The sequence below is a fragment of the Trichechus manatus genome, unplaced genomic scaffold (assembly GCF_000243295.1).
Source record: "Trichechus manatus latirostris isolate Lorelei unplaced genomic scaffold, TriManLat1.0 scaffold00179, whole genome shotgun sequence".
Taxonomy (NCBI): Eukaryota; Metazoa; Chordata; class Mammalia; order Sirenia; family Trichechidae; genus Trichechus; species Trichechus manatus.
Genome location: NW_004444115.1, coordinates 5192605 through 5217331, shown reverse-complemented (window position 1 = coordinate 5217331; position 24727 = coordinate 5192605).

Genomic DNA, 24727 nt, shown 5'->3' with positions numbered 1-24727 from the left:
ATGGGCATAAAGATAAATTAGAAAACAACATTTTAATAAGGAATAGGAATGGGAGTGCATAATATGTAAAAATATAAGAATAAACTGGGCATAGGGGCAAAACTATGGGGCTTAGTTGTTTTTTCAATGACAGATTGTCAAAAACAACTACAAATGCAAGAGCAGCAGAAGACAAAACAGATAACTAAACCAAAACAAAATCTGTTGCCATCGAGTCGATTCCGACTCATAGTGACCCCATAGAACAGAGTAGAACTGCCCCATATGGTTTCCAAGGAGCACCTGGTGGACTGGAATTGATGACCTTTTTGTTAGCAGCCGTAGCTCTTAACCACTATGCCACCAGGGTTTCCAAACAGATAACTGGGACCTCATAAAAATTAAACACTATGCTCATCAAAAGACTTTATTAAAAGAATAAAAACAGCCTACAGACTGGGGAAAAATCTTTGGGAATGACATATCTGACAAGGATCTAATCTCTGAAATATTCAGAAAACTTCAAGACATGAATAGACACTTCACCAAAGAGGACACCTGAGCGGCCAACAAACACATGAAAAGATGCTCATGATCGTTAGCCATTAGAGAGTTGCAAATCAAAACAACAATGAGATATCATCTCACCGCTGCTAAAATGGCACTGATAAAAAAACAAAAAACCGAAAACCAGAAAACAACAAATGCTAGTGAGGATGTGGGGCGATTGGGACCCTTATCCACTATTGTTGGGACTGTAAAATGGTACAACTACTATGGAAAATTGTACGACATGTCTTCAAAAACTGAAAATAGAACTACCTTATGATCCAGCAATCTCACTCCTAGGTATGTACCCTAGAGACCTAATAGAAGTGACATGAACAGACACGTGCACACCTATGTTCATTGCAGCACTATTCACAATAGCAAAAATATGGAAACAACCTAACTACCCATCAATGGGTGAATGGATAAGAAAAATGTGGTACATACATACTATAGAATACTATGCAATCATAAAGAATAATGGTGACTCCTCAAAACATAACGTGGATGAATCTGGAGGACATTACGCTGAGTGAAATAAATCAATCAAAAAAGGACACAAACTGGATGATCTCACTTTTATAAAAAAAAATGTATACATACAGAAACCAACGTTCATTTGTGGATACCAGGGATGAGTGGGTGGGGAGAGGGGGAATCACTTGTTATTTTTGGTAAAGGGAAAGGTAACTCTGAATATGGGTGGAATGCGCACAGTTTGACCAAGGTAAATGATGTCACTAAGAAGTACGCACACACATACACACAAAGTACATTTTTGGTAAATGCTAGAAAATATATAGTTTTGCAACAAGAGCAACAACAGCCAAAAAATTTATGTGTGGCTACATATTTACATATGTATGCATATATGTGTATAGGTATGTATATGTGTGTGCATATATACATGTATATTGTTGTTAGGTGCCATTGAGTTGGTTCTGATTCATAGAGACCCTATGTATAGCAGAACAAAACACCGCCTGGTTCTGTGCCATCCTCACAATCCTTGCTATATTTGAGTCAGTTGTTGCAGGCACTGTGTCAATCCATCTCATTGAGGGTCTTTCTCTTTTTTGCTGACCCTCTATTTTACCAAGTCTCATGCATTGAATTGTGTCCCCCCAAAATATGTATTAATTTGGCTAGGCCACAATTCCCAGTATTGTGTGATTGTCCACCATTTTGTCATCTGATGTGATTTTTCCCATGTGTCGTAAATCCTAATATCTGCCTGTGGTCAATGAGGCAAGATTAGATTATGTTAAAGAGGATTAGGGTGGGATGTAGCACAGTTGCTCAGGTCATGTCCCTGATCCAATGTAAAGGGAGTTTCCCTGGGGTGTGGCCTGCAGGGAAAGCAAGTGAGCAGAGAGTTGGGGACCTCATACCATCAAAAAAGCAGCTCTGGGAGCAAAGTGCATCCTTTGGACCTGAGGTTCCTGCACTGAGCTGCTCCCAGACCAAGGGAAGACTGATGACAAGCACCTTCCTCCAGAGCTGACAGAGAGAGAAAGCCTTCCCCTGGAGCCGGCATCCTGAATTCAGACTGGTAGCCTACCAGACTGTGAGAGAATAAATTTCTCTCTTGTGGTATTTCTGTCATAGCAGCACTAGATGACTAAGACACCAAGCATCATGTCCTTCTCCAGGGACTGGTCCCTCCTGATAACATGTCCAAAGTATATGGGACGAAGTTTTTCCATCCTTGCTTCTGAAGAGCACTCTGGCTGTACTTCTTCCAAGATAGATTTGTTTGTTCTTCTGTCAGTCCATGAAATATATACATATATGTATATGCATATACACGTGTGTGTGCATGCATGTATGTTCATATATATAATAAAGCACATAGGGGCATAGTTACAGATACTTCTTAGACATAACCAAACACCTCGTGGGGTTGGTTTTCTGGGTTTGAAGGCTTAGGACAATGGTCTTGTGGGACAACTTGGTCGATTGGCATAATATAGTTCACAGAATTTATGTTCTCCCTGCTAGTTTGATGAGTAGCATCTGGGATTGTAAAAGCTTGTGAGCGGCCATCTAAGATACAACTTTTGGTCTCATCTGGTCCAGAGCAAAAGAGAAAGAAGGAAAGCAAAAACTCAGAGAAGAAACTAGTTTATAGGACTAGCAGTCTGCATGCACCACAGCCTCATCTACCCTGAGACCAGAACTAGATGGTGCCTGGCTACCACCAACGACATTTCTGATCAGGGCCACAATAGATGAATCCTTACAGAATGGGAGAAAAATGTGGAACAGAACTCAAATTCTTAAAAAGTCCAGACTTACTGGACCAATTGAGACTGGAGGACTCCCTGAGAGTATCACCCTGAGATACTCTATAAACCTTGAACAAATTGCTGAGTGAAACAAAGGCATCTTTTAGCTAAATAACAGATTGGCTCATAAAATAAAGAATATTACCAGTGAGTACTGTGCACCTTTAAAAAATCATCCATAAGAGACCAAATGGTCAACAATTACACTAAAGCAAAGATGAAAGAGTAAGAGAACAGGGAAATCAGATTATTGGAAGCAAAACATTGAGAAGGGAATTAATAATAATGTTAAAACATTGTGAAAAGTGTAACCAATGTCTCTGAACATTTTGTGTAGTAATTGTTAAATGGGAACCTAATTTGCTGTGTAAGCTTTCACCAAAAACACAATAAAATATTATTTAAAAAAGAATAAACTGGACTTTTAAAAATATTAAGTGAAAAAAATATGATTCATGATTTAGAAGAGACTTAAAATATAAAGAAAAGAAAATGTAGATTTTCTGGCATTTCTAAATTGCCACTGCGAATATCTGTCACTGCCTGAAAAAAAATTTTATTTCAGGCATATAACCAAAACGAAACCCACTGCTATTTAGTTGATTCTGACTCAGAATGAACCTGTAGGACAGAGTAGAACTGCCCCATAGGGTTTCCAAGGCTGTAGATCTTTATGGAAGCAGACTGTCACATCTTTCTCCCCTGGAACAGCTGGTGGGTTCAAACCACTGACCTTTGGGTTAGTAGCCAAGCGCTTAACCACTGTGCCAGGTGGAGCTTACCCTTTCAAGCATATAGGCATAATGTATTCTGCCCCAAAGACTTCCCCCTGTAACATTTTCATTTCAGGTAGGAACATTTAGGTGATAGAAGAATTTACACTGAAAGAATTAAAAGTCCTCCTCTGTACATATGTTCTCTGAGAGTTCGAGGGTAGACAGAGCAGCTCTAATTACGAGACATAATTTCAGGTGAGTAGAAGGCAGTTCTCCACTTCAGCTGATGAATCACACTGAAGGATGAAGGAAGTCTAGGCAAAAAGTTAATACTTTCATCTGCAGAACATAGACAGTCATCGCAAGGTCCAAAATATTTAACCCAAAAGAAATGCATGATTGAAAATTAAATGTTAATCCATTTAATGGAGAAGGAACAGTCTCTTCAACAAATGGTGCCGCCAAGACTAGGTTTCCACAAGCCGAAAAATGAAATAAGATACATACCTCACACCACACACACAAACTAATTCAAAATAGATCAAGGACCTAATGTTAAATCTAAAAACCATAAAGTTCTTGGAAGAAAACACAGAAGCAAAGCTTTGGAACCTTTTTTTTCAATGATAGATTATTGGAGCAAAGCTTTGGGGCCTAATTTTTTTCAATGATAGATTATCAAACAAAACAACAAATGTTCTGAACAAGGAGCAACAGAAAACAAAGGAGATAACTGGGACCTCATAAAAGTTAAATACTTACATTCATCAAAAGACTTCATCAAAAGAGTAAAGAGACAAACTACAGACTGGGAAAAAATCTTTTAGAACAATATAACTGATATATCATTCTGTATTGAACTGTGCCCCCCCAAAATATGTGTCAACTTGGTTAGGCCATGATTCCCAGTATTGTGTGGTTGTCCTCCGTTTTGTGATAGAAGTAATTTTCCTATGTGTTGTAAATCCTAATCTCTGCCTGTGGTTAATTAGGCAAGATTAGAATATGTTAAAGAGGATTAGGGTGGGATTTAACACCCTTTCCCAGGTGACATCCCTGATCCAATGTAAAGGGAGTTTCCCTGAAGTGTGGCCTGCACCACCTTTTATCTTACAGAGATAAAAGGAAAGGGAAATGAACAGAGAGTTGGGGACCTCAACCACCAAGAAAGTAGCACCAGGAACAGAGCACGTCCTTTGGACCCAGAGTTCCTGCATGAAGAAGCTCCCAGTCCGGGGGAAGATTGATGACAAGGACCTTCCTCTGGAGCCAAAGAGAGAGAAGGCCTTCCCCTGGAGCTGACGCCCTGAATTTGACTTCTAGCCTACTAGACTGAGAGAAAATAAATTTCTTTTTTTTAAAGCCATCCACTTGTGGTATTTCTGATATAGCAGCACTAGATAACTAAGACAGGTCTAATATAGAAAATATAGTATTTAGAAAACTTCTACAACTTAACAACAAAATGACAACCCAATCAAAAACTGGGCAAAGGACATGAACAGACACTTCACCAAAGAAGATATTCAAATGACAACAGACACATGAAAAGATGCTCAAAGTCATTAACCATCAGATAAATGGAAATCAAAACCACAATGAGATACCATTTCACTCCCACTAGGATGGCCAAGATTGAGAAGAAAAAAAAAAAAAAAGGAAAATAACAAGTGTTGCAGATGATGTGGAGAAATTGAAACCCTCATCCACTGCTGGTGGGAATGCAAAATGGCACAACTGTTGTGAAAAATAGTCTGGAAGTTCCTCAAGAAGCTAGAGGTAGAGCTGCCATATGACCCAGCAATTCCATTCCTAGGTATATACACCAGGGATCTAATAGAAGTGACACTAACAGACATATGCACACCTACATTCATCACAGCACCGTTCACAGTAGCAAAAAGTTGGAAACAACCTAAGTGCCCATCAAACAGATGAATTGTAAGTAAAATGTGATACATACATACAATGGCAGAGATAAAGAAATATGAGTTCCCAAAACACTTGCAACATGGATGAACCTGGAAGACTGTAAAAACTACCTGAGGGTGGAGTCTGACTTCCTCTCTCTTCACAGGGAGAATCATGATCAACAGCCCGAGGCTGATTCCTATGAGGCAGGGATCAGACATGCCTCCTCTCTCTGCCATCTTTACCAATTCTGATACCAACCATCCCTCTTACGGGACTCTCTACTTCTCTACCGGTTATGATAATTCATTGCAGTGGCCACGCAGAACTCACAGACAATACTCAACGATTATGGGGTTTATTAGGGAAGTTGTTGTTGGTGTTAGGTGCCGTCGGGTTGGTTCCGACTCATAGCGACCCTGTGTACAATAGAAGGAAACACTGCTCGGTCCTGCGCTATCCTCACAATCATTGCTATGCTTGAGCCCATTGTTGCAGCCACTGTGTCAGTCCATCTCATTCAGGGTCTTCGTCTTTTTCGATGACCTTCTACTCTACCAGGCATGATGTCCCTCTCCAGGGACTGGTCCCTCCTGGTAACATGTCCAAAGTATGTGAGATGAAGTCTTGCCATCCTTGCTTCCAATGAGCATTTAGGCTGTACTTCTTCCAAGACAGATTTGTTCTTCTTCTGGCCGTCCATGGTATATTCAATTATTCTTCACCAACACCATAATTCAAAGGCATTGATTCTTCTTTGGTCTTCCTTATTCATTGTCCAGCTTTCACATGCATATAAGGCGATTAAAAACACCATGACTTGGGTCAGGTACACTTTAGTCCTTGAAGTGACATCTTTGCTTTTTAACACTTTAAAGAGATCTCTTGCAGCAGATTTGCCCAGTGCAATATGCCATCTAATTGCTTGACTTCTGCTTTCATGGGCATTGATTGTGGATCCCAGTAAAATGAAATCTTTTACAACTTCAATATTTTCTCCATTTATCATGATGTTGCTTGTTGGTCCAGTTGTGAGGATTTTTGTTTTCTTTATATTGAGGTGTAATCCATACTGAAGGCTGTATATAGTCTTTGATCTTCATCAGTAAGTGCTTCAAGTCTTCTTCACTTTTAGCAAGCAAGGTTGTGTCATTAGTATATCGCAAGTTGTTAATGAGTCTTCCTCCAATCCTGCTCCCAGATTTTAAGGTGAATATTTAATTTAAAAAATAAGAAAGAAATCACAAATCCCAGAAATTACCAAGTCCAGAAAAATGTTGTAAATAGTTTTGATTAATTACTTCTTGACACACTTCTGTAATATTTTCCACAGATTAGTTTCTGGCCCTGTATATTTAAAAATACATTTCTCCTTTACCACCTAGGTATATTTGGGACTGAGTGACATTGGACATGTGTGTATCATGATGACCTCTGGCCCAGGAATCAGCCCAGTTGGCAGTAGTGGTATTAATGGAAGCTATTCCTATATAGAGATAGCCAGAAATTACCTAACTATATACAGGGGAAGAAAAACTGCAAAGCACATAAGTACATCCTACTACACTGTAACTAAATATATTTCCGCTCTACTAAAAATGGTGACATTCTGAAGATAGGTGAAAGGACATACATAGGAGCATTTACGAGCATCTCCTAAAGCCTTCTAGAAAGAGTTCCACAAAAGCCCACAGCCAGTCCAACAATACTTAACATGAAAAGAACTGTGATAGAGGAGGAGTGTGAGAAACCAGAAACCAGAAAAGAAAATGACAGCAGTCTGAACTTAATCTAATTAAAATATCTGCGGTATAATGAATTGGTTTTGTGTGGCCTTTCTTGAAATGGTCTTGTAACTCCCACCCAGGTGATTGGGCAGGACTGTGTAGATAGGGTATTTGTAGCCCACCAAGGGGACTGAAATAAACCACCCTAGAGGCAGGAAAGAGAGAATCCCACCGCTGCCAGGGAAAAACAGCAAGGATCCAGGGAGTCCTTTGGACCTGGGATCCCTGCACTGGGAGGCTCCTGGGACCAGGAGACAGAGAGTGAGTGAGCTGTAACCCTGAAGATGGCGAGAAGCAGTGGCAGAGACCTGGCAGCTGAGACGTGGCAGCAGGAGATGGCACGATGGGTTTCCCAGTCCATGGAGAGAGAAAGCTGAGGGCCTCTGGGGAGAGACTGAGGTCCAGGGAGAGGCATGCCTGCGAGCATGGCTGGGAAGAGGCTGCCCTGATGGAAGAACTGTATCCTTGAGTGTTCTGAGCCTGAGCTGTAACCTGTTATTTCCCTAATAAACCCCATAATTGTGAATATGGTTTGTGAGTTCTGTGTGGCCATTGCAATGAATTGTCGAACCCAGCAGAGAAGTAGAGTCCTGTGAGAGGGATGGTTTGTGTCAGAATTTTTAAAGATGGCGGAGAGACGAGGCATGTCTGATTCCTGCCTCATAGGAGTCAGCCTTGGGCTGTTGATCTTGATTCTCCTTCCCCTTATGAAGTTAGAGGAGGTCAGACACTGCCCATATGCCATTTTTACAAATCTTACTTTTGTAAAATTTATAAAAACCTAGGAAGATATAAGCACATTGCTAGGACCCTTTACAAGGCCTTGGAAGGGGCTCATGTAAGTGAGGGACCCTAAAGCTTACACTTCGTTAGCTTCACAGTAAATCTTCCTCTGTTACACTCCTTACAAATTCATAATTATTTACAAATTATATCTTAAAACATAAATAAGAGAAGAAAATAAAAAGTTTGAGATGAAAACGAAAGAAGTAAATATTTAGATTGCTAATTTTGCTGATTTCATACTATCATCTGATATTATTTCAAGGCATAATATACTCTTAGGGTGAGGTTCACTGTTAATAATTGTTGTATTGTGCTGTGGAGTCGATTCTGACTCATAATGACAGAGTAGAAGTACTCCATAGGATTTTCTGGACTGCAATCTTTATGAAAGCAGATTACCAGGCCTTTCTTCCATGATGCTGCTGGAAAGAAGAGTGGGGGTAAGTTTATATTTCTAATGATCCTCTTTATAGTTTCAGTTCTGGCCACCATCTTGTCAGATAAATGAGATTGCCATTTCTTTTACCCCTTAACATGACTGATGAAGGGCTTGTATTAAGAGTATCTAAGTGCCTGTTCAGCCATGTTCTTATTATTTGCTTCCCTTACAGCGGTACGGATTACACTGTGTCCCCACAAAATATGTGTTGTAAATTGTAACCCCTATATCTGTGGTTATAATCCCATTTGGGAATGATTTTTCATTGTTATGTTAATGAGGTAGTATTAGCGTAGGGTGTGTTTTAAGTCAATCTCTTTTGAAATATAAAAACAGCAGTTTAAGCAAGCAAGCAAACAAGCAGAGGTAGGGGAAAATAAATGCCATGCCACATGAAGATCATCGAGGAACTGAGGAACAGAAGCTGAAAAGAGACAAGGACCTTCCCCCAGGGCCAACAGAGAGAGAAAGTCTTCCCCTTGATCTGGCACCCTGAATTTGAACTTGTATCCTCCTAAACTGTGAGAAAATAAATTTCTGTTTGTTAAAGCCACCCACTTGTGGTATTTCTATTACAGCAGCATCAGATAACTAAGATATACAGTATTATTTTATAATTATTTCTTGGTTTATTTTCAGGAATTTCTGTATTTTGTGAGGGCTGATTTAGCTGAAACTAGATAATTCATAAATCTACTTTAGACAGTAACCTACAGATAATCAGTCATTGGATTGATCATCTTTTGCTCTTTTGAGGTTACTGATCTAGATGACCTTTTTAGAACTCTTGTAGATAAGAGGTGGAGAAAAATCAGTATAACTAGACAGATATCTATGATAAAGAAAGAATATTTTATCTTCTGTTTTTTATTTAGTTTTAATCTGGAGTTTACAGTGTTTTAGACTTGAGAATACATAAGGGGATACATAGGTTCTTACCAATGTCTCCCTAAAGACTTTGAAGTTTTTGAATTTCTCAGACCATGGTTCCCATAATCAGTTTTAAATATTACTATCCCATATCATTCCACGGACCCGAAGCCATCCCTACAAATAATAGAATGAACAATACCAACTAAACATAAATGAGCCAACAAACTAGGAATAGGAGGAAATTTCCTCACCCCAATAAAAAGTATCTATGAAAAACCCACAGCAAACATAATGCTTAATGGTGAAATACTGAAATCTTTCCCCCTGTGATCAACAACAAGACAGGGGTGCCTGATTTCACCACTGCTATTCAACATTGTTTTGGAGGGTCTAGCCAGAGTAATTAGGTAAGAAAATGAAATAAAAGACTTCCAACTTGAAAAGGAAAAATTAAAACTGTCTTTATTTGAAGACAGCATGATCTTGTATTTAGAAAGCCCTAAAGAATTCACTAAAAAATTACTAGCATTAACAAACAAATTCAGCAAGGTTGCAGGGTAAAAGATTGACATACAAATATCAGTTATATTTCTATAAAATGGCAATAAACAATATAAAAATGAAATTAATAAAAACAATTCCATTCAAAATAACATCAAAAAATACTTAGGAATGAATTTAATGAAAGAAGTGCAAAACTTGTAAACTGAACATTACAAAACATTGTTGAAAGAAATGAAAGACCTAAATAAATGGAAAGATATCCCATGTTCATGTATTGGAACAGAAATGAGGATGAGCAATTTCTGCTTGGAAGGGTCAGACAAAGTGTCAAAGGACAGGGAGTGATGGAGAGATAGTTTTGATGTCCACAGGGGTGAGGTTCAGCATGAGCAGGAAGTCAAAGGCCCATTGAAATTCAGCAGAGTAGTTCTTTTCTGTTTCCAGAGCCTTTTGTCTGCTTCTCTTTCTGAACAATAGTTACTATACGTGTATGTCTCATCTTCATTCTACACTGTAAGCTACTAAGGGCCTGACCACATATGTGGGGCTGTTGCTCAGCACCAGCCATCTTTTGTACCCCAGAAACCATTTGCCATCTGTCTCTGACTCATGGAGACCCCACATGTGTCAAAATAGAACTGTGCTCCGTAGGGTTTTCAATGGCTGATTTTTTGGAAGTAGATTGCCAGGGCTTGCTTCTGAGATGCCTCTGGGTGGACTCAATCTTCCAACCTTTTGGTTAGCAGCCAAGTGTATTAACCTTTGGCACCACCTAGGGACTCCTCTTATACTGAACAGGTCTAAATAATGCTTGAAGAAACAGGCTCAGTGAGGTTAGATGATCTGCCAAAGCTGCATGGCTGACTAGGACAGTCAGGAGACTCAAAGTGGGGCCCCTCGCCCACCACTTCTGAAGACAGACTCATTACTCCCCTGTCCCTGCCACTGAGGCTACTTGGTGGGCTGCCACTCCTAGACCCCACAGAAGTTGGGGTTGACACATTTCTCTCTCATTAAAGAGCACCCGAGAGTCCCTAAGCACTTTCTAGAAAACAAATCATCTGCTCCGTGTTCCCATATCCTTAAGGTAGCTGAGAATCAAAGCTCGCAGGGGAGTTGTTTGCAACTGCACAGCAATCAAGGGAGGCTCTGAGTCCCAGCTCCTAACTGACCAATGATTTAGAAATAATATTGGAGTTATTAGTCCCTGTCCTTGAGCATAGAGAATGTGACCCAGGTGGAGCTGGGCTCACAAGGACTCAAAAGTACACATCAACTGGGCCCTGAGGTATAAAGACAATAGCTAAGAAAATCTTGGAAAATATCTTTAGGGAAACTTTCACATAAAGCCAATCAAACACAGCACAAAAGACTTTCTACTCTTATCTTTTTCTATTAGCATTTAGTGAATGAAATTTGTTGGACCAACGAAGACCCTCCTGACTGTCGTTACTGAAACCTGTGCCAATCATTGTTAAGAAAGACAATTCAAAATGTAGGATCACATTTTCTGTGAAAAGGCTAAGCTTTCAATGGCTTTGCCCATTTGTAATGTTAATATATACTGATGGCTCTGTAACTGGTCTTTGGACTCAGGCAGACATGGCTGTGGCAGCATGCTTGTCCATTTTCCCATTCTTGCCTATTCTGCAATATTTCCTTGGACTCGGGGAGACATGGCTGTGGCAGCATGCTTGTCCGTTTTCCCATTCTTGTCTATTCTGTAATATTCCTTGGTCTCAGGCAGATATGGCTCTAGCAGCATGGCTGTCTGCTTCCCACTTCTGCCCTTTTGAATATATGCCGAATAAAACTTTCTTTTTGCTTTACTAGACTTTGTGATGTTTTTCCCCTACGACACCATGAAACCTCTTGTGATTAGACAGCACACTGGCTTCAGAGTGCTTCCTTCTCTGTGTAAGGCTAGAAAATAATAGCAAATTTTACATGGAGCTTACTACATGCTAGACCCTGTTCTAAGTGCTTTACACTTTAACCTTTAACCCTCACCCAGCCCTTTGTGGAAGGTACTGAAATTATCACACCCATTTTATAATGAAGAAACTGAAGCACAGAAAGATAAGGAAATTTACCCAAGTCCACAGAGCTCACACGTGATAAAGCTGGGGTTCACACCAAGGCAAACTGGCATGATTCCTTGCGCACAAACACCATGTAACAGGGAATCACATTTTACTGAGCCCTAGTCTTCAGCAACTTGCTAAGTTCTAGAAATTACATGTCTTACATTGAACTGAAGCAGCGCCCTTCTTTCCATCTCACAGATGCTCTGGGGGAACCACAACTCTTCTCAGGTCACCACCGGTCAGCGGGGCCTGGACACCAGCACTCTCCTTCTAATTGGTTCTCTCCCTGTAATCTTACCTCAGACGTTCCAACCTCAGGCCTAATTTACAAGGTCCCTCACTGTCTGACTCCACCTCTCACCCCAGAGTTTTCCCCACAGGGGATTTTGCAGCTAATGTGCACTTTCACAGCCAATCTTCCTGAAAGGCCCTACACTCTTCTTTCTTCTCTGTCCGCCAAGAAGTTCCTTTCTCACATATACCACCCCCCTCCTGAATCAATTTTCGCTCCTTCTGTCTCTGAGGAACTTTGGGGAGGCCTCCAGGACACACACTCCTCCTAGTGAGATGAAGCCATTCCTTAATCATTTTCGTGTCCTGGGACCCTGAAGCAGACATTTGGGGGATGTTGGTAACCTGAATTAGGAGAGTGTCAATGCATGACTGTGTCATCAAGGGCATACTACTGGAGAGGCTGTGCTAATGCTGCTGCCTGTGAAAACTGTTAGCAGTGTCCCTCACATTTACAAAAATGCTCAAGTAAAAGATACTCTCCGTGCTTCTAAAAACTATGAGTATAAATACACTTGGCAAAAAATAGAAATTATGTTCACTACTAATAAAAAACCTTGGAAACCTTTTAAATGCCCAACCAAAGAGAAATAGTAAAATTTCAATAATATGTAATATCATTCAAGCATTTTAAAATTAATTTATAAAATCTATTTTTATAGGAGAAAAACATAATCTAGTAAGTTAAACAGGATGTAAAAGATTTATCCCTGCTTAAAATAGTGATACATATCAAAAATTATTGGATTATAAGTTTTTTTTTCTATTTTTGACATTTTCATCATGAAGACACATTAATGTCCTTTAAAAACTGAATAAAGAAACCAAAAAGAAAAAAGAAAAACTTCTCTACACATTCTCTTTATTGGTCTGTGATTCAGGTCTTTGAAATAATAGCCTTAAAAAGTATGTCATTCTGCTTTGCTTGCTAACAATGTCTCCCTCTCCTAGTGTGGTTATGATGAGCTACTTATAAGTGATAGAACTGGGATTCACTGTTGTTGAGAGGCTTCTTGGTCTTTTAATCATGAACATAATTTTTAAAAATAATTTTTGGTGGTTGTTGAAAATATACACAGCAAAACATACTTCAGTTCAGCATGTACAATTCAGTGACATTGATCACATTCTTAAACTGTGCAATCATTCACACCGTCCTTTTCTGAATTATTCCTCCACTATTACCATAAACTCACTGCCTTCTAAGCTTCCTATTTAACTTTTTTAGTTGCTGTTGTCAATTTGATCACATGTAGATAGTTCTTTATGCTCAAGGCAGACTTTTTTTTACTAATTAAGCTAAACTATTCTGTTTAAAGAAGACCTCAGGGGATATTTTTTGGTCTAAGGTTTAAAGCTTATCTCAGGGCAACAGTTTCAGGGATTCATCCAGCCTCAATTGCTCCAGGAAGTCTGAAGTCCATGAGAATCTGAAATTCTGTTCCAAATTTCTCCCCCTTTTAATTGGTATTCTTCTATAGAGTCTTTTATCAAAACAAATCATGAACATAATTTTCATGTGCCAGTTACACAGAACCCACAAATGTTCTCCTCTGTAAAGACTGGATGCAGTGACTGAGAGCTCATTAATGGAGGACCTGGGCTTGGGTATCCTACAGCAGCATAGGGCAGCCAGCCCTTTCTAGGGGCACAGAGTTGCATCTTCACTTCCTTCTTTTGACTGGTGAATAAACTTTCTGACCACTCCTTCTGATGCCGATTTCTTAGTCATCTGATTTTGGTTAGCTGAGCAAGTGACACAAGAACCTGGAGTGATATGTGTGGTTCCTCCAATTGGAATACAATCAGTTTACCTGACTCAGCAGAAGATGTCCAGGAAAGTCCTCCAAAATGGTGTGTTTGTTCTCATTAAAAAGCACCTTAAAGGAAAACATGCCATTGTTAACATGCCTCTGGTGGCAAAAGGAACAGTACAAAGTAGCGTGTTCTGTGGGATTGACAAACCCCAACTTCAGACATTTACAAACACATTGTGCGAGAGACAAATTAATAACCAGAGCTCACCTTTATTTTTTGAATTCTTACATTTCATTTTTCACCTGCTAATAAAAATCTAAGCCAAACTTGCTTTCTGAAGGACCTGTAAGAAGGACCTGCAAGAAGGACCTGCTTGCTGGGGTCCACTCTACTTTTTTTTTTTTTTAATAATAATTTAGATGAAGGTTTACGGAACAATTAGTTTCTCATTAAACAGTCAGTACACATATTGCTTTATGACATTGGTTAACAACCCCACGACATGTCAACATTCTCCCTTCTCAACCTTGGAGGACCTTCTTTTTTTTTTTTTTGTGAAAATATACGTAGCCAAAGATACACCATTTCAAAAATTTCTACATGTACAATTTAGTAACATCGATTACATTCTTCCAGTTGTGCTGCCATTCTCACTATCCTTTTCCAAGTTATTCCATCACCACTATCTTCAGCTGACTGTCCTCTAGGCTTCCCATCAAACGTTTTGAGTTGTTGTCAATTTGATCTCACATAGATAATTTTTTTTTGTACTTTAGATGAAGGTTTACGGAACAAATAGTTTCTCATTAAACAGTTAGTACACATATTGCCTTATGACAATGATTAACAACTCCACGTCCACTCTACTTTTGAGGTTGAAATTTTTATAATGATATGTGTAAAAAAATAAGATTATTTGAGGCTGGGGTTGGAGAAAAGGAAAAGAAAGGGAAGTGAAAAAATAAATGTATTGTCCCCTTTATGTGTTCATTTTATTAACTTTGCTCCATGCCCCCAGAACTTGCGGATATGTGCCCAAAGGCATTGAGCCAAAAAAAAAAGTTCTATGTTCAAACACTGGCAAGCGAAGGTCTTCAAGGTCTTCTTCAGTCATTTGCTCTTGGTTTTGGTGAGAATGTGTTTCTCTTCGGTTCTTGGCCCTCACATCTGCTGTTGGGTGTTGGATTAATTAACATGCCTTGTGTTCCAGTACCCAGTGCCAGAAGACAAGTGTAGGAAACCCTGGTGGTGTAGTGATTAAGAGCTACGGCTGCTAACCAGAATGTTGGCAGTTTGAATCCACCAGGTGCTCCTTGGAAACTCTGGAGCAGTTCTACTCTGTCTTGTAGGGTCGCCCTGTGCTGTAGGGTCACTATGAGTCGAAATTGACTCTACAGCAATGGGTTTGGGTTTGGTTTTTCATATGTGAGAGCTACTTTGGCATCCCTGACCTTTTATCAGCTGAGAGTGATAGCTACTCCTGCTGCCTCTCAGAAGGGGATTTAAGATTTCATAATGGTCTGCAGACAAATACTGAAGAATGTAGGTATGGAAGGAAGGTCACAGTGCCTTTGTCATGTAAATGCTGGAGGTGACCTCTGGCATTCCTCTTTCTGGCAGCAGGGCACTGTAAAAATATACCTCCTGCTGCCCTAGTCTTTAAGATAAATCACCAGATAATACCAGCCACATACAGACGTCACATAGGCTCTGTAGAGGGCACTAAACTCTAAGGAATGCCTGTAAAATTCTAAAGTGATTTTATCACTTCTAGTCTTAAAGGGGAGCCCTGGTGGTGTAGTGGTTAAGTGTTTGGCTGCTAGCCAAAAGTTTGGCAGTTCAAATACACGAGCCACTCCCTGGAAACCCTATGGGGCAGTTCTACCCTGTTCTATAGGGTCGCTAGGAATTGGAATTGGAATTGACTTAATGTCGATGAGTTTGGTTTTTGGTTTGTTCTTTAAAAGGAGCCTCTTTGTGTAGTCCTGAAAGTCTCTGCACCAGCTCCCATAATTGGACTGGGAACATTTTCACCTTATTGATTTTTCTTGAGGAAGATAAAGATGAGAAGGGCATGGGTGGAACAGAGAAGAGATGAGGCTGACTCCCAGTTTTCTGGTGAGTTAGCTTGGTGGGTGGTCTATTGGGCATAGCCTGTTTCTGTAGTGTTTCTTTGTATGGCCCTCACTCCAGTGCCCAGGTTATGGAGCAGCTCCCATCTGGAATAGTGCTCATCACTGGGGAGGAGGGAAAGAGAGCTTGGAGACGCACAGCCTGGTCAAAGCCAGAGCCAAGACCAAGCTGACTTGGGATAGGGTAGGCAGTAGCAAGTGTAATCCTCACCCAGGGAGGAGAAGTGGACATTAGTGAAGAGTAAGAGAATCCACCACAGGCTCTTTATCAAACACAGCAGAGAAGTACAGAGTGCTGTGGGGGGAACGGCTAGTGTCAGAAATGATGAAGAAGTTAGAGAGTGGAGGTATGTCTGACTTCCATCTAATAGAACCAGCTTTGTGCTGATCCTGATTCTTATCCCTCATGAATTTAGACAATTCCTTGTGCTGCGTTACACCTAGTTAAATTTGAATTTCAGATAAGCAATGAGTAATTTTTTTCATGTAATCATGTCCCAAGTAATATTTTGGACACAACAAGTAATATTTAAGAAATTACTTGTTGTTTATCTGAAATTAAAATTTAACTGGACATCTTGTATCTTTATTTGCTAAATCTGGCAACCCAATTCCAGGCATAGGGAACAGCCAGTGCAAAGGCCCTAAGGAGGGAGTGTGTCAAGGAAAAGTAAAATGCTAGTGTGGCTGGAGCTCCATGAGCCAGTGCAAGGGCTGTGGTCATGAGGGGTTGGGCTGGCTGAGGCCTGACCAGTGGTCACTGTGAGGCCCTGTGGCTTTGACATTGACTAAAATGGGAGCTGCTGCAGGGCTTGGGGTGCAGGGCTTGCCTGCTGAGTGAGATTAGACAGTTGGGAAGAAAGGGAGGAAGCACGATGACCTCTTGGTGACATCTGGAAAGGGACTGTGTGCATAAGAAGATGGGTAGTCAAGGGCTGTTTAGCTTTTCAGTACCTCTGAGGAATATTTTAAATTTGAGGATAAAGAAAATAGACTCACATTGTTCACAGTTTCACAGGGATTTTCCTTGTCTGTCTCACAAATTTAGATTGTAAACTCGAGACAGAGGCCAAACTCTCCACTCTAGGAGTCAGCCAAATTTATCTGTAAAGGACCAGATTGTAAATACTTCATGCTTTATGGTCCAAGAGGTAAAATCGATGACATTAAGTAGGTTTTTATATAACAAAAGAGAAAACAAATTTCTACACATTTTTATTGACAAAATATAATAATAATAACTGGGTTTTATGTTTTGTAATACAAGTATACTACTGAGAAGAGTGGAATTATTTTGGAAGTCATAACATTTTGCTTAGATGAGGTTCAAAGTCAGTGTCCCCTAAAGTCAAAATTCATTGCAAATATTCGTCTGCTGGTGCTAATCTGTAATTAGAGTTTACATATTTCATCTTTGAAAATGTCTTGTCACAGATTAAAAACAACAACAAACCCGTTGTTGTTTAGTCGTTTCAGACTCACAGTGACCCTACAGAACAGAGCAGAACTGCCCCATAGGGTTTCCAAGGCTGTAATCTTTAAAGAAGCAGACTGCTACATCTTTCTCCCATGGAGCAACTGGTGGGTTTAAAATGCTGACTTTTCCATTAGCCACCAAGCACTTAACCACTGGGCTACCAGAGCGCCTTTTCACACAGTTAGGTACTGCCAAATACTAATATTAATCCACAAAGATATGACTCGGAAGGAATTTACAGAATTCTGTCAGATTGTTCTCTTCGTATTTGCCTTTTGGCATGTCATTACATGCAGATTAACCACTTCCAGTTGAAGGTTATGTGGAAGTTCCTCAGTGGCACAGGCAAATCCTTCACACTTTCATCAAGGTCTAAAAAGCTGTATTAGAACTGCAGTTTCAGCTCAGAAAATATATCCACAGCAAATACTGTGTGAGAATGGAGATCTCTCTTTTTGTTTAAACTTTTGACAGCGTGGAAGTGTATACAGCAGCCTGACATTACTTGTTGAAATGACTTTACTGCACTATTAGTTTTTTAGGTAAGCTCTATTTTGCATTGTAGTTTTAGGTTGAATTCATTAAGAAACATTTTCAATCTGCAGCCAAAATTAATTTCCAAACTCATTCAATGTTTCACAGTAGTGACTGAGGGTAGGCCTTCTAGTTTAAAAAACATTCAGTCTCAGTTCTGAGCTAAAAATATCTCAGTAAAACTCTACTACTGCTAAGCCATTAAACTGCTGGGTAGTAGGGCAAGTCAAGTTATTCAGAAATAAATCTGACAAAAATTTATGAAACTGATGATGGTTAAGTCCACAGAGCAAATGAAGTTCACTGTTGATACTGCTGGCTCAATAACACATGACAGATTCAAATATTTTCCATAAAGTATCTGCTGATGAATACAGTAATGCAGTATAAATAACCACGGGCTTTAAACACCTTACACTTTCACAAGCTTTGTAAATTTGTCCAACTAAGGATCACTATGAGTTGGAATGGACTCCACGGCAACGAGTTTGGTTTTTTGGGTGTTTAAGCTTTACACTGCTCCACATATATTTTTACCAACAGCTGTAACACTTCTTAGCAGATTCCACTTCAGGTTATATTGAATTAGTTTTTTCTCAACCTCACTGAAAATATTCTTGCCTATAGTTATTTGGCCCACACACATTATTCATAAACTCATTGCTGTTGAGTCAATTCTGACTCATAACATTATTCATAAAGCCATTTCACTCAGTATTGATTCCCACGGCTTCAAACTGGTTTTTCCTGGTTCATTCATGGCTGAGGAAGCAAAACCAGAACAGATCCGAATTTTAAAATTTGGGTAAGTGGGAATGATAACCAGAATGGAAAAAATTACGGGTCAAAGCCCTTGTAGGAACCTAATCTCCCTCTTAGAAAACAAGGGCAGCGTACATGTTACATAGCAAGCGAGTCTCTTGAGCAGAATCAGAAACAGCAGTGCCCTGCTCAAAGATGGCAGCAAACCACGCCGCTTTGAATGTGTGTCACTCTCCACAGTCCTGCCAATAATCCACTCTCATGCATCTGGCTCCTGAAAGGGCTCACTACGCCTCTTCTGAGTCTCCCATCCCAGGGCTTCAACCTGCAATTTTTTTCCGTTCTCGTTATTGCCCTGGATAGTCCAAATTGTAAAAATGTGAGTCTGTTTTGGTTTTACTTTGTTGGCTGTGACTGAACCAGTTTCAAGCGGTTCAAAGCCCTACTGTCTCCTCAACTAAACAACACAGAGCAGTATTAGTAACACCTGTCCACTTACCCAAGGAAACACACTTGAAATCATCTGCCTTGAGTTTTTTTTTTTTTTTTAATTTTGGCTTGAAACAACAGAAATTTCTTTTTTCACACTTCTGGAGACCAAAAGTCTGAAATCCAGGTGTCAGCAAAGTTGCATCCCTCCAAAGGCTCTGAGGATTTTGTTCCTTACCTCTTCCACTTTCTGGTGGTTGCTGGCATTCCTTGGCTTTGTCTTGTGTTTTAATGGACTATTGATGTTGCTTTGAATGTCCTCAATTCTTTAAGCAACTGTTCTAGTAAAGAAGCTAATAGTCTAAACAAGTTTGTTCACTCTGGACACATTTCTTTGGCCTCTACAATCAAGCGTGATTTAACAGATGGATTTCCTTGTTTGGCTAACAAAGGAGTCACTCGGAAACCTACTTTGATTGCAGCCTCATTTTCATTTTTTATTTTTCTGAAGAAATTCTTCTGTGTTGAGATATTAATTTTAAATTTTCTAATTTTTCTGATTGTTGCTTTCTTGTGAGTTGGGAATATTATGATGAGTGCTTACTTAGTCTGGTAATGACTATATTCATTGTGTCTACAGCTATAGACACAATACTTTGCCATCTCATTGGATAACATTACAATGTGCCTTAAAAATGAAACATTCTAGATCTACTTTTCTTTTTTTTGACATGATGGGTATGCACTGGTAATAAAAAATAAAGTCATAGGATGATGGCATGCGTGGCCCTGGAAAAGCTGTCCAGTTACAACTGGTCATCGCAATTCGTAATGGGCCACATTCAGTTTCTTTTGCAACTACTCAACTCTGCCATTGTCATGCAAAAACAGCCATAGACAACACAAATAAATGAGCATGGCTGTATTCCAATAAAACTTTATGAAGGCTGAGATTTGAATTTCAGAAATTTTTCGTGTGTCACAAAATATGCCTATTTTAAAAATGCTTTCAACCATTTCAAAATGTAAAAACATTCTTAGCTTGCAGACTGGACTTGGCCCGTGGTCCATAGTTTGCTAAACCCTGCTCCACTCCCTTCTCCTCCAGAGCAGAGTATAATCCTAAAACTTGAGAAAGGTATATTGAAGGCATTCGATTATCTGAGCATGTTGCTTATTTGAACTTTGCTTTCAGAATTGCTTTGTGGAGAGAAGATAAAGGTGGTCATTGCTCTGCGCACCACAGGGGCATGTACATTTCTGGACAGACACACAAGGACTATTAATGGAGAGAGGGTATGCACCAGTGTCAGAGGAGAGGGAGGACCACTTTTTATATTCTTGTGTACTTTCTGGTCTTTTGAAGTGTGTGCTTGGATTACTTTTTCAATTTTATTGGAGAAGAAGAAGAAGGAGACGGAAAAGAAGAGGAAAGAGAAGATAGTATATGCAGATAAAGTGATTATTTCCTGATGTTCTTTTTCAGGCCCGACTATGGATGATTTCCATGTTTTTTAATGCATTTACCAAAAAGTTAAAGACATATTTTTGTGTATGTACGTGTATTTTTACAATAATAGTATCAGTTTTATTGTACTGCTCAGCAACATGACTGGTAGTCCATTTTAAGGAAGATTTCAAATAAATACTGTATATCTAAAATATGCATTTTCTTCCTTTCAAATCCCCACGAAAATGACAATAAATGAAAAATAAAAGTATAGATCACAGGAACAAAGGGAAGGGAAGAAATATGTCTAGTAAGAAAGATGAATCTCAAAGATCACTAACTGAGGTGAAAGTGCTGAGAGGAGTTCTGGAGGACTATGAGAAGACTGAGATACATTTGTGGTGGTCACCCAAAATTAAGCAAATACTTCTGCAAGGCAATTGTTACCTTGAAGAAAAGCAAAAAGATTCACAAGGAAAAAGAATAAAACATCAAATATTATATGGCTTCTGTCTAATATAATAAAGAATAATACCCAAGGAATATTCATTTTACAAGAAAAAAGTTTAAATACATTGGAAGGATGGGGAGAGAGGGAATGTTTATACATGTGGGTGGAATAAGAGAGCTTAATCCTAATCTTCCATAGTAGGAACTCAAGAAATAAATTTCAAGTATCAAGAATTAGCAGAATATCCAAGTTACATAGAAAACTGACAGTGTTGTCTTTGGGGAATGACGCCTGGGAGTGGTGGAGAATGGAGCCAAAAAGCCACTGAGTCAATTCTGACTCATAGCAACTTACACAATAGAGATAATGTCTCATATACTATTCTACACACTGATTTTTAAAATTTTTAATTGATCTTGTGTGTTTCCTTATATCATTAAAAACTTGTCATAAATATGATTGACAACACATTGCTAATTGTAGAACTGATGGGTACATGGGCATTTGTGATACTATTCTTTCTACCTTTATGTATAATAAATATAATAAAAGGGTTTTTCAAAAATGTTTGTTTTGTTGTTGAGAATATACACAGCAAAACATACACCATTTCAACAGTTTCTACATGTACAATTCAGTGACATTGATCACATTCTTCGAATTGTGCGACTATTCTAACCCTCGTTTTCTGAGTTGTTGTTCCTCCCCCATAATATAAATTCACTGCCCCCTAAGTTTCTTATCTAATCTTTTGAGTTGCTGTTGTCCATTTTATCCTATATAGATAGAGCTTGAAAGAGCACAATGCTCAAGGCAGACATTTTTTACTAGTTAAACTAAACTATTGTTTGGTTTTAAGATAACTTCAGGGGATATTTTTGTTTAAGGTTTACAGATTATCTCAGGGTTACAGATTATCAGTAGTTTCAGGGGTTCATCCAACCTCCATAGCTCCAGAAAGTCTGGAGTCCATCAGAATTTGAAATTCTGTTCTGCATTTTCCCTATTTGATCAGGATTCTTCTATGGAATCTTTGATCAAAATGTTCTGTAATGGTAGCCAAGCACATTCAGCTCTTCTGGTCTCATGGCAAAGGTAGTGCAATGAACTAGGAAGTAGAACAGAATCACTAAACATGTTATTAGGCCAATTAACTGGGATGTCCCATGAAACCATGACCCTAAACCTCCAAACTAAGGAATCAAATTCCATGAGGTTTTTGGTTGTACACAAGCAGCCTCAGCAGCTACCTTTTTTTTTTTTTTTTTTTTTGTCATTTTAAGTGTATCTATTACAGAATTTTTGCCAATTCAACTTTTTACAGTTGTACAACTTATTGACAGCAATTGAAATAATCAACGTGGTTTTTCCATCACTGTTAAACCCCCACCTCCCTTCCATACCACCCCTAGTAACCACTAATAAACCTTGGTCTCTATAATTTGCCTTTTATTGTCTTTATGTAAGCGAGGTTATAAAATATTTCTCCCTTTGTAAAAAGTTTTTAAAACCTTTGAAAGTTTAATTTTAATGACTGTCTCAATTTATTATGAGAATGTAACAAAGGCTATTGGAAACATAGTTTTGCCTACATGTTTTGTATTTCCATGGTGAAATATATTTTCCTTCTGACTGAAATTAAAGCATAGGTGGAGTTGTTGGACACTCTGCATGCAGGTGGGGCCAGCTCATTCCCAGCTAAGTGGACTGTCTGGAGCTCGTGGCAGTGGCAGGGGCTTTACAGTCTCTTTCCTCATTGGGTTTCCTCTTCCCGCCACCTCCCTGTGCAGCAGTGATACAACCAGCAGATCCAGACAGGAAACCACTGAGTGATTACATAGGAATTATGTGTACCTGTGAGAGGATGTTTTCTCTTTAAAAGTCCCTTGCAGAAAGCTTCCAGTTTGGTGCATGTTCTTGGGAATTAGTTTCTTGGTTGGGACCTTTCGCAGCGCTGGTCTTAGGGCTGTTCAGAGGCAGCTCATGCAGGTCACTGGGACCCTTTGAGAGCTCCAATCTGGCAGCAGCCACTAGCATCCTAGACAATGCATGTCCTCTGGGGAAAGAACCTGGGGCACGTAGGATCTACCTATTACAGTAGTACTCTTCTAGCTAGTTTGTATTTGATGACTTAGAGCTTTTTAAGGAATAATTACTGCTGGGAAGGGAAACTGACCGCCCCTTGAGGACAATCAATAGATTCGGGCTCAGCTAAAGCCTTGGAGAGTGTAAGTGGACATCCAGTAAGGTTGAATGTGGGCGTGTAATGAGGATCTGTGCCAGCAAAGTCATTGTCTACACTTACATGGCATTCAATGTTTGCATTTTTGTCTTTCATTAACATACAGAGTTATACAGCTACATTTTTCACAGTGATGTGGGCAAACCTAACTTGAGGTGAAACAAGTTCACATCCCAGTATGAACAGAGAAAAGGAAAAAGGATCCAGTGAGGTAGAAATCTGGTATAGACCATTTACAATATCACCAGAGGAGCAAAGTTAAACATTATTTCTGTAAAATCAAGCCTAGCCTAGTCTCAGGGTGGCTGGCCCTGGCTACCTTACAGTCTGGAGTGTCCATGAAACTAACTCAGCACCTCCGACATGTGAGAATGGGCCTTATGTTTAAAGACCTACAAGAAAGAGGATTTTCTCCACCACTTTTCCAGGCCCAGGCCAGTGCTGGATCCTTGCATTGGTCTGCTAGTCTTTGTCTTTGTAGCTGGTCTTACTTTCTGTCTTAGCTCAAATTGGAGCATTTGACATGGCACTCTTCTAGTAAGGGGGAAAGCTGGGGGTCTGAGACTAACACCCCATGAGAGACACAGTCAAATAATGCTTTTGTTGTTGTTACTGATTGATTCAGGTCAGAGCAATTGAATTATTGCCCGGGACCAGGGCAGCAGATCTCCTAGCACGTGTGCTTTCCAATCACAAGTCCATTAAGTCGTGGGTCTCATTCAGTCTGCTACTATGTTACTTGGTACCTCTGACCCACTTGCTCTGTGCTGCCACCACTGATGGAGGCAGAGGATTTTGTGGGGCAGTGGAAGAGCGCCAGAACTTTCCAGTGGAGGCCAGCATTTTACTCTTGGCTATAACTTCAAGTAGCTGCATGATCTTGAACCAGTCACTTAATGAACTTGAGAATTGGTTACCTGGTCTGAAAAATGGGGAGAGGCAACACGCACACCCAGAGAGGCTGTAAGGATAACATTGGTGATGTCACAATACTTGTCAGGCATTGGGTGCTGTGTGAGAGTGAAGCTCTATCATGCTGCAAGCTCATACAAACAACACTTTTATTGTGTGCCTTCTATGTATCAGGCACTGTGCTAAAAGCTAGGGATACAAAGATATGAAAGTTGACTTTCCATCCTCAGGATCATATAGCCTAGTAGGACATGGACATAAAAGTGCTTGAGCCAATGATGGAACCCTTGGCTGTACACTGGACTCACTCAATGCCAGGTACACCCCAGAGAGTCTGAGGAGAACACAGGGATTTTCAAGAGCCTCCCCT